General features: G+C 42.3%; 1 pseudogene; it reads left to right on the top strand.

The window, feature by feature from the left end:
• Positions 1-8,347: 8,347 nt before the first annotated feature.
• On the top strand, positions 8,348-9,093 carry LOC102129349 (transmembrane protein 69 pseudogene; annotated as a pseudogene).
• The last annotated feature ends 2,490 nt before the right edge of the window (positions 9,094-11,583 follow it).

Genomic DNA, 11,583 nt, shown 5'->3' on the forward strand with positions numbered 1-11,583 from the left:
CCTCTAGCTTGGAGGTGTTGCTTGGAAAAGAGCACCAGCTGCAGTAGTAGCAGTGGGATTTATGCTTGCCTTATGTTACCCAGGGGAGGTACTCTGGTGTCTCAGGCAATGGGAGGGGCTACAGAATTCCCAAAAGTTTCCGTCCTTTGTATAAAGCTACCGGGGTAGGTGGAGGGGCAAAACCAGGTGGAGGCTGGGTCAGGCGGGTCCACGTGCTGGCTCTCCACATGCAAGGAAAACAGTGGCTCTTGTGGGGGTTGAAGGTGGTTCTCTTGCCACTGGGGCAACGTTCTAGGAAGGGGTGCAGCTGCCTCTATTGCACAGAAGAGTTTACACAGGGAGTGGGGAGCAGCAGGTGGCAGTAAGCCCCACCCAGTCCCCACGTACTTGGCAAGGCAGATCTCATGCCCATGGTGTTCCACTAGCAGTGGCTAAGTTTCAGGCAGTTTTCACTCAGAACTCAAAAACTGCTCCAGGCCATAAGCCTTTCTGGCAGAGACAGCAACTGTGGCACTTAGGCCATGCCCCTCCCAGTCTGCCAGCAAAGCCAGGGTGCCCAGCTTCTGCACTCACGGATGCAGCACGCTTTCCACTCACCTCCCACTTCTGGCAAAGGAAGTTCATCCCACTTGAGAGAATATGATGAATTTTAGTTAGAAGCTTCTCTTAACCTGTGACTGCTGCCTGAATTAGCTGGTCGACTTCTGTGAGGTCCCCTGGGAGGTAGGATCAGGAATGGCTTCCTTGGTCCACACTGGAGACTGGGAATGCATGCAAGGCTCTCTTGTGCTGGTGCTTCTAATTTTTTGTTCCCCACTACTCCCTAAATTGGTTTCAGGCTGGATAGAGTTAAGGCCATCCCCTATGGCCTGTATTGTCAGGTTCCCCAGTGGTAGTGTATATCTTGGGGGTAGTTTATCCCCCCTCATACTTTGAGGACTTACAGTTTTCTGCCTGACTCATTGTGTAGGCTGCAGCCTGCCACTTCTTTCAGAGTTTGTGGTTTCTTTCAGTTTTCCTGTTAAGTTCTTGCCTGCTTATTAGAAAAAAAAATTCACAGTGTGTATGTCTAGACACTATTTTGTTTTTCCAAGTAGGAGAGGCATGCTAACAATGCCTCTAATCCACCATCTTGGAAAAAAAACTTTTAATTTTAATTGTGGGATTTAATATGTTTACTTTCAAGGCTGTTACTAACAACGACTTCTTATTATTCTGTTAATTGCCTTTTAATTGTTTTGTATATCCTTGTTCCTTTCTTATTCTCTTATTCTCTTTGCAATTTGATGGCTTTCTATAGTAATGACATTTTATTCCTTTCTTTTTCTTATTTGTGTATCTGCTTCTTCCAGTGAGTTTCATACTTTTGTGTGTTTTTGTGATGGGAGATATCATCCTTTCACTTCTAGACGCAGGAATCCTTCAAGCATTTCTTGAAGGCCTGGTCTAGTGATAATGAATTCACTTAGATTTTGTTGTTTTGGGAAAGACTTTATTTCTCTTTCATTTCTGAAGGATAACTTTGCTAGGTATCGTATTCTTGCCTGACAGTTTTTTTTTTTTCTTTTTCTTTCAGGGCTTTGAACATATCCCATTCTCTCTTGGCCCAGATATTTTTGCTGAGAAACATGCTGTTAATCTGATGGAGATTCATGTGACTTGATGTTTTCCTCTTGATGTTTTTACAATTCTTTGTCTTTGACTCTTGACAATTTGAGTATAATGTGCCTCAGAGAAGACATTTTGGGTTTGGTCTATTTGGGATTCTTTGATCTTCCCACATATAAATGTTTTCATCTCTTCGAAGACATGAGAACTTTTCAGCTATTATCTTTAAACTGGTTTTCTATGCCTTTTGCCATGTTTGTACCTTCTGGAACTCCCAAAATTTGAGTTTTTGTTCACTTGATTGTGTCCCATATGTCATATAGGATTTCTTCATTCTTCTTTTTCTGAGTTATTTCACTTTTTTTTTTGAAAGATTAACTGTTTAACTATAAAGAAATAACTAAAAATTAAAAATAGCATATAAACTTTATTTACATAATTACTGAAGGGAACAGAGTAAGTGTTTGTGGTGGTGGACCCAGGAAGGCGGCTCTCAAGTTCTGGGGAGTGCGTATTTCCGTTCTCTATGTTCTGAGCGCAGACTCTCTGATGCGCAGGAATGCCTGCTGTCCGGGTTTAGAGTGCTCCATGGGTTCAGATTTACTGTACATCTGGGTCCAGCTAATGCTCTGATGCTGCAGACTTCTGGGTGGATATGAGAGGATGCTCATGGGACCCCAGGGATGTGGAGATGCAGGGGCTATTAAGCCATGGTGCAGAATGTTGTCTTGTATTGGGTCTGTTCTCAAAATGATGTCATGCTGCAGTTGATTGGGTCCTGGGGATGTAACACTGCATGAACTCCTTCTGTGGAACAGTGCAGTAACATGGACCCAGCAAATCCCTATACTACTCAGGGCCTTTGAGGGCTGAGGGACTTTCCTGTAGCATGTACTACAGGACTCTGGCATGTGGACTGCTGAGGATCTCTTACTTGCCTTTTCCTCCAATGGGAGTCCCTCCTGGCTCTGAGCTAATCAGACTGGATGCCTCACTTCCCTCTCTGTGCTGCCATCTCAAGCTTTCATGCCTCAGAATGGTCCAGTTGCTTCTCTTCTGGATTCCAGCATTTTTTCTCTACATGCTATATTCAATGTGTGATTACCTGCTTGCTGTTTTGGTTCTTCCTTGTGGAGGAGGTGAGTGCTGGGTGCCTGTAGTCAGCCATCTTTGTCTTTCCTCAGCTTTTACTTGTTTCAATTTCTCCTTCATTTCTAAAAGATAATTTTCCTTGTACATTATTCTTGATAGGTAGTTTTTGTTGTTGTTTGCTTGTTTGCTTCAGCGCTTTGACTATATCATCCCACATTCTCTGTTGAGAAATCTGCTGATGGATCCAAGCCTCATTCAAACTACCATATATGCTATTTACTTATTTTATCTTAGTTTCAGGATTCTCTCTTTGTTCTTCACTTATTACAGTTGTGTTATAATGTCTTGGTATATTTCTGGTCTGGATTGAAACTTACTGAAGACCTTTGATATTCTTGTATCTGGATAGCTATAGCTTTTATCATATTTGGAAAGTTTTCCGCTGTTATTTCTTTACTCTTTCTATCCCTTTATCTTTCTCTGCTCCTCACAAACTCCTATAATTTGAATATTTGTTCTTTTGATACCATTCCATAGGTCTTATAAACTTTCTCCATTCTTTTTATACTGTTTTCCTCCTCTGATTGTGTATTTTCAAATAACCTGTCTTAGAGTTCACATATTCTTTCTTCTGTTTGATCAATTCTGCTATTGATCCTCTTTATTGCATTTTAAAATTTCATTAATTGTATTTTTCAACTCCAGAACATCTGTTTGATTTTTTAAATAATTTAAATATCTGTTAAATTTCTAATTTTGGTCATTTATTATTTTTATGATTTCATTGAATTGTTTCTATTTTCTTGAAGTTCCCTGAGCTTCCTTAAAACTATTATTTTAAGTATTTTGTCAGGCAGTTTGTATATCCTCATTTTTTTGACATTTGGCACTGGGAGTTTATTGTGTTCCTTTAGTGGTATTATACCTCTTTAGTTTTCCCTGTTTCTTTTTGCTTTATGTTGATGTCTGCACATTTGACAAAGTAAGGATTATTCCAGTCTTTGCAGACTGGATTTGTCTGGGAAGCATTTTCACCAGTCATCTCATCTAGAGATTCTAGCAAGGCTCTCTGTCTGAGGTCAGTGTTGCTACAAGAGTCCTTTGGCAGGCCAGCCTGCGTCAGCAGATGGGAAGAACTGACTTCTAGGTCTGTGGGTTTGGCCTGAAGCCTGGATCCCCTTGGGTAGACCTATTGATTGAGTCTATGGGGATGGGCCTAGAGGCTGTGTCTATGAGGGTGACCCTGTATCTGCTGAGGCTGCCTAAGTTCTAGATCCACAGGGATGACCTGGTGCTGGGGTGGGCCTTGAGCCTGAGTCTGCAGGGGCTAGATAGGCACAAGGATGGCTCTGGCACCTGGATCCACTGGAATGGGCCTGGAACCTGAGCCCAAAAGAACTGGCTTTGTTCTGGGGCTTACCTGGCAACTGAGACCAGTAAAATGTCCTTGGAGTTGGAATCCATGGTGGCTGGCCCAAAGCCTTTGTTTTCAGGGGTGGTCTTAGAACTTCAATTCACAGAATCCTTCCTGTCACTGGAGTCTAATGTTCCTGCACCTTGAGTCTGCTGGAGCAGGTTCTAGGTCATGGAGCAGCTGAGACTGGTCTAGAGCCTGAGAACATCTTAGTACTTAGGATGGCATGGAGCCTGACTCTGCAGGAACTGGACTGGGGCCTAGGATTGTCAGTGCTGGCCTTGTCACTGAAGCCACAGTGGCTGTCCTGGAGCCTGTATCCACTGGTGTTGGTCTTCAGGCTAAATGTATCCGTGCTAAGCTACTGGCTAGGTTTGAGATGGCTGGCTTGGGTCCTGGGGCTTCAGTGGTTAACCTGGGACTGGATACACAGGGTCAGGCCACTATTCCTGAAGAACAAATACGCAAAACTCCACAACAAAATACCAGCAACCTGAAATTAACAAAACTAAAAAGATCATTCACTGTAATCAAGTGAGATTTATCCTAGGCATGCAAGAAAGATTCAACATATGTAAATCAATAAATGTGACACGTCACATGAACAAAACAAAGGACAAACACCATATGATCATCTCAATGGATGCAGAAAATGCACTTTACAAAATTCAACACTTTTTTCCACCATAAAAACTTTCAACAAATTAGGTATGGAAGAAATGTATCTTAACACAATAAAGGTCATACATAACAAGTCCACATCTAACAACATACTCAATGGGGAAAAGTTGAAAGCTTTTCCTCAATAATCAAGGACAAAACAAGAATACCCACTCTTCCCACTTCTTTTCAACATAGTACTAGATGTTCTAGCCAGAGGAATTAGGCAAGAATAAGAAATAAAGGACATCTTAATTGGAAAGGAAGGAATGCAATTGTCTGTTTGCTGACAACATGATATTTTATATAGAAATACCTAAACACTCCACCAAAACCTGTTATAACTGATAAACTAATTCAGTGAAGTTGTAGGAAAGCAAATCATATTGTAAAGATCAGTAGTGTTCCTGTACACTAACAAATTATCCAAAAAGGAAATTAATAAAGAATCCCATTTACAATAGCTACAAAAAATACTACTTAGGAGTAAATTTATTTAAGAAGATGAAAGATCTATATGCAGAAAACTACAAAACATTGATAAAGAAATTGGTAAAAACACAAACAGAAAGTTATTCCATGTTCATGAATCGGAAGATGTAATATTAAAATGTCCATACTATCCTTAAACAATCTACAGATTCAATAGAATCCCTATCAAAATTTTAATAATATTTTTCACATAATTAGAAAAAAAAATCTTAAAATTTACATGGAACCACAAAACACCCTAAATAGCCAAAGCAATCTTGACCAAAACCAACAAAGCTAGAGACATCACATTACCTGACTTAAATATATATTACAAAGCTATAGTAATCAAAACATCATGTTTCTGGCCTAAAAACACACATGTCAACCAAAGAAGCAGGATACAGAGTCCAGTAAACATCCATGAATTTGTAAATAATTGACGATTAGTCAAGATATATAGAACACACAATGGGGAGAGAACAGTCTCCTCAGTGAATGGTCTTGGAAAAACTGGATACCTGCATGCAGAAGAAAGAATTTAAAAACTTATCTCACACCATGTACAAAAATAAACTCAAAATAGACCAAAAACTTAAATATAAGACCTGTAACTGTAAAAGTACTAGAAAAAAAAGAAGGCAAAAGCTCCACGACATAGACCTGAGTAATTATTTGTTGAGTATCACCCGCAAAGCACAGGCAATGAAAGCAAAAATACAGATGGAATAGCATTAAACTAAAATGCTTTTCACAGTGAAGTAAACAATTAACAAAGTGAAGAGACAACCTGTAGAGTAAGAGTAATATTTGCAAACCATATATCTGATAAGAGGATAATATCCAAAATTTATAAGGAACTTAAAAACTCAATAGTTAGAAAAATAACACGGTTGTAAAATGGGCAAAGAACCTGAGGAGACATTTCTCAAAAAACACATAAATGCCCAATAGTTTCATTTAAAAATATTCAACATCACTAATCATCAGGGAAATAAGAAATAAAACCACAAGAAGATATTACCTCATAGCTAATAGAATGGCTATCATCAAAAAGACAAAAGTAACAAGTGTTGACAAAACTATGAATACTGCACACTAATGGTGGGAATGTAAATTAGTATAGCCATTATCTAAAACAGTATGGAAGTTCCTCAAAGACTAAAAATAGAAATGCCGTATTATCTAGTAATCCCCCTACTGGGTAAACATCAAAAGATTGAAATCAATGTGCTAAAGAGATATGTGCTGTCCCATGTTCACTGCAGAATTATTCACAAGAACTAAGAGATGGAGTCAACCTATGCATCCATCAGTGGATGAATGGAGGAAGAAAATGTGGTATATATACACAATGGAATACTGTTCAATTTTTTTCAAATACAAAGTTGTATTAATTTTCAATAAACAGCAAAAAACAGAGTCAGGCTGGGCGTGGTGGCTCACGCCTGTAATCCCAGCACTTTGGGAGGCCGAGGCGGGTGGATTACCTGAGGTCAGTAGGTTGAGACCAGCCTGGCCAACATGGTGAAACCCTGTCTGTACTAAAAATACAAAAATTACCTAGGCATGGCGGTGTGCACCTGTAATCCCAGGTAGTTGGGAAGGTGAGGCAGGAGGATCACTTGAAACTGGGAGGCGGAGGTTGCAGTGAGCTGAGATCATGCCACTGCACTCCAGCCTGGGCGACAAGAGCAAAACTCCATCTCGAAAACGAAAAAACAAACAAACAAACAAAAAACGAAGTGGAGTCAATGCACTAATTTTTAAATCTAACACAATGCTTAGCACAAACTATGCTCAATAAATAAAAACACATTATTAATGGAGTAAGATTATTCTTGAGATTCTCTAGGGTTGTGTGTGTGTTTTAAACAAAACTGAGTGGTAGGTAAAGAAAGACACCCTACAAACGTGACTGAGAAGGGCTCAAAGAAAAGAACAGCCAAGGAGGAGTGTCCCCAAATACCAAGTTAGCAAAATGAATATGGGATTTTTCAAAGCAGTCTAGAAATCAGAGCTCACTGGGTTTGGAGATAATCCATGTTCAAGGCCTCATAATGAAATCTTCCCACATTTCCAGATGCTTGATATGGAATCTGTCACAATTTCAAGGAGCTTCTGCCAAAGAAAAGGAGATCACTTCTGTTGCCTAAAATGGCCTATGTCTCCTAAATTTCCTTTGACTCTGTCACTAATATAGCAAGGGTTCATTCCAGCAAAGGATTACTACTGAGGACCAACTCCTCTCTGGTTTAGATTTTCCTTTCATAAACACATTGACCCTTGCCAAGGAGAGCTCTAGGTTTATCCAATTTCCTTTCTTTTTATCCCCCCTATACAACTCTGCTTGGCTACAAAATCTAGGACTCTCACAGCAATGGCAGCATTGGTCAAAAGGTAAGTGCCAGTTCTAATGCAAGAACTCTCTAAAGTTCAATGGTCACAATTTCTTTTTTAAATCACTTCATCTGCTACGACTTTTTTTTTCTCTTTATCTTGCCAATTATTTCTTTTAAAACACAATCCTCCGAGCTACATTCTAAGCACCAAGTTTTTTGACCAATGTATCTCTGGTATCCTCATCTTTTTGCAGATCTATGTCATCTTGTCGGGACCAAATGGGGTATCTATCAGCTCTCTGAACAGATGCTAAGAAGGGAGAAGTAGCCTCCAACTCACCAATAGTTTTTAAGAAGGCCTGTGTAACTGTTGGTAGATCCAAGTTAAATTTTTCAATTAACTGCCGAATGATTGTAATGGCAGCTCCCACCCCCGGAAGTCCCCCTCCTTCTCTGTCTCTCCCCGCGCCTCCTCTTTCCCATTCTCACCTTTCTGCTCCTGCTGTGTTTCTGTCTTCCTCAGGCATGGGCGAATTATCATCACACATTGTTGTATGTATTTCAAAATCAGGGCTCTTGACTCACTTGTTGGAAGTGCCTTTCCGGGAGTCCTGGACTGTTCTTTCAGCTCAGTTTTCCATCTCTCTGTGAGATGCTGACAAAAACATGCTTCTGATTCAATGCCTCCACTTAGTTGTAATAATACGTTTATCAGACCTGCCTGGCATCCTCCTGAAAAAGACTTTCAATAGGGCCCAGTATGTTTCACTTCATCCTGAAGTTTTCTCAAGCATCTTCTAAGATGTTTAAGTACTCTTTCGCAGTGGCACTAGGAGCCAGCAGAGGAACAGATACACATTCTCTCAAGATGTCTCTCCAGCAGTACTTTTCCCTCTTTGTTTCCAAGGCCTTGGCTTTTCTCATCATTTCCAGTGTATATGAGCAAGACACAATGCTATCACACATCCCCCTGCAGCTTTAAAAAGAAGCAGAAGCAAGCAGTATTTCCAGCCAGGCCACCAAGCACCATCATGTACCTGCCTGACAGTCCAAAGCCAGCATTATAGGTAACTCTGGCAGGACTAATCCCCTTCATTGCTCCACCACTGGTCCTGCTAATAACAAAGGCTTATATTCCCATATTAGCTTTTACTCAGATGGAGTCAGTTTCGTATCCTTCTTGTGGTGGTCAGATGGGGTTTTGCTCTACCAGAAGGCAGTCCAGCCAAACCCGACTTCCTTAATTTAGCTAATAGTACAGTTCCTGTTGTGTTTTCATGGTATGCCTTATTTCTGAAACACTCAGTGAAGCCACAGTCACAGTAATAGGTAACGGGGAGAGCATTACACATTGAACTTTTTCTCTTACCACATTATCCCAACTGGTTTAAAGCCCTGAGGAGAGTAGTCACTTTATTGGCCACTCTTTCATTTGTAATCGCTTTAGTGTTAAAAATATTTACTCAGACAGGACCTAAGAGACCTGGTCAAGTAGAAAAGGTATAAATCTACACCGTAGATAACACTGGTATACTGGCTACAACTTTTTCTACTTCTGTTTGTCTCTTCCCCCCACCCCGCTCCCCCCGCCTAACCCCCCCACCCCCGCCACCAATGGTAATTTATTCTTCGCACATTATTCTTCATTTCCAGAAGTTGTTATTTCATAATGAGAGGTGACAACATGCTAGCAGCCCTCGCTCTCGGTGCCTCCTCAGCCTTGGCGTCCACTCTGGCGGCGCTTGAGGAGCCCTTCAGCCCGCCACGGCACTGTGGGAGCCCCTCTCTGGGCTGGCTGAGGTCGGAGCCGGTTCCCTCTGCTTGCTGGGAGGTGAGGAGGGAGAGGCGCGGGCAGGAACCGGGGTTGCGCGCCGTGCTCGCTGGCCAGCGCGAGTTCCGGGTGGGCATGGGCGTGGGCTCGGCTGGCGCCGCCGGCCCCGGTCAATGAGTTCCGGGTGGGCGTGGGCGTGAGCGAGTTCCGGGCGGGGTGGGCATGAGCGAGTTCCGGGCGGGGTGGGCGTGAGCTCGACTGGCGTCCCCGGCCCCGGGCAATGAGGGGCTTAGGACTGAGGCCCGCAGCCGCAGGGGATGCACCGGGTCCCCCAGCACTGCCGGCCGCCAGCACCGTGCTCGAATTCTCCCCGGGCCTCAGCTGCCTCCCCGCGGGGCAGGGCTCGGGACCTGCAGCCCGCGACCGAATGGGGCGAGCGGGCATTTTCCTTCACGTAGGCCCGAAAGGCCACGTCGCCCGCGTCCGTGAAGGCAGCCCCGCGAGCGACTACGGCTCGGGCTCCGCGGCGCGCTCGGCCAGGGTCCTGCCCTGCGTCTGTGCCCGGGTGGGCCGCCTAGGCGGGGCTCAGCGATAGGCCGCCCGCCCCGGCCGCTGCAGCCTTCCACGCCGCCAGGATGCACTGCGCAGGCAAAGCCGCCCGAGGGCTCCCGCACCCCGCCCTCGGTGCAGCCACCGCTTGGCGGGCCTGGGCCGCACGTAGAAGGACGTGGAGCTGCCGTCCTCCCTCGCGAACAGAGTTGAGGAATGGTTGGGCCCGTTGGGGTTTTGGCCCAAATCCATCGCTTCCACCGTGTCTTAGGCCTGGCACCAGAGGAGCCGCCCCCTCCCGAGCGCCTAGCACGCAGAGAGCGACTGATTGAGCCACTACTAATTTTTAGAAAGAAAATAACCCTCTTATTTGTGACAACATGGATGAATCTGGAGAATATTATGCTAAATGAAAGAAGCCAGGTACGGAAGGACAAATACTGCATGCTCTTAATTATATGTGGAATGCAAAAAAGCTTAACTCATAGAAGCAGAGTAGAATGGTGATTACCAGAGGCTGGGGGCAGGGGAGGCAATAGGGAGATGTTTGCCAAGGAGTACAAAACTTCAGTTAGGAGGAATATGTTACCACGCAAATGGTAATCAAAAGGAAATAGGCGTGGCTATACATATATCAGACAAAGTAAACAAGTCAAAAGTTGTCGCTAGAGACAAAGAAGGTTATTACATAATGATAAAAGGGTGAATTTAACAGAAAGATAGAATAATTGTAAACGTATATGCATCCAAAAACTTTACAGCACCTAAAGTTAATATTGAGAGAGAAAAAAGGAGAAATTGACAGCAGTAGAACCATGATAAGAAACGTTAACACTCCACTTTGAGTACTAAATTGAACATCCAGGCAGAAAATCAAGAAATAGTGAACTTGAACAACACTGTTAGCCAAATGGGCTTAACAGACTTGTACAGAACTTTTCACCCAACAGCAGAAGAATACACATTCTTTTTAAGTGTACAAGGAACATTCTCCAAAATACATCACATGTTAAGCCACAAAACAAGTTTTAACCAGTTTAAGGAGATCAAAATTATATGAAGTATCTTTTCTGACCACAATGAAGTGGAACTAGAAATCAGTAACAAGAAAGGGGGACAATTCACAAATACATGGAAACTGACATACTCTTAAAAACTACTGGATCAAAAAGTGATTTTTAAATACATCTTGAACTGAAGAAACATACTAAAAGTTATGGGATGCAATAAAAGCAGTAATGCGAAGAAAGTTTGTAGTGATAAATGCCTAAATTTAAGAAGTGGAAAGATATCAAACAACTTAACCGTACACATCAAGGAATTACAAAAAGCAGCAGCAGCTAAGCCAAAGCTGGCAAAAGGAAAAAATAATAGGGATTAGAATAGAAACAAATCAAATGGAAAGTAGAAAAACTATAGAAAAATACCAAAAATAAACATTGTTTTTTAGAAAAGAATAAAATTGGCAAACTCTTAGCTATACTAAGAAAAAAAGAGTAAAGAAACAAAAGCAGAATTAGGAGTCATTACAACAGATCACTCAGAAATAAAAAGGATCATACGAGACTATTATGAACAATTATATACCAACAAATTGGATAACACAGGAAATGGGTAAATTCCTAGAAACATACAACCTACTAAGGCTGAACCAAGAAGAAATGGAAAGCCTGAAC

This window comes from Macaca fascicularis, chromosome 6, assembly GCF_037993035.2.
Source record: "Macaca fascicularis isolate 582-1 chromosome 6, T2T-MFA8v1.1".
NCBI classification, from domain to species: domain Eukaryota; kingdom Metazoa; phylum Chordata; class Mammalia; order Primates; family Cercopithecidae; genus Macaca; species Macaca fascicularis.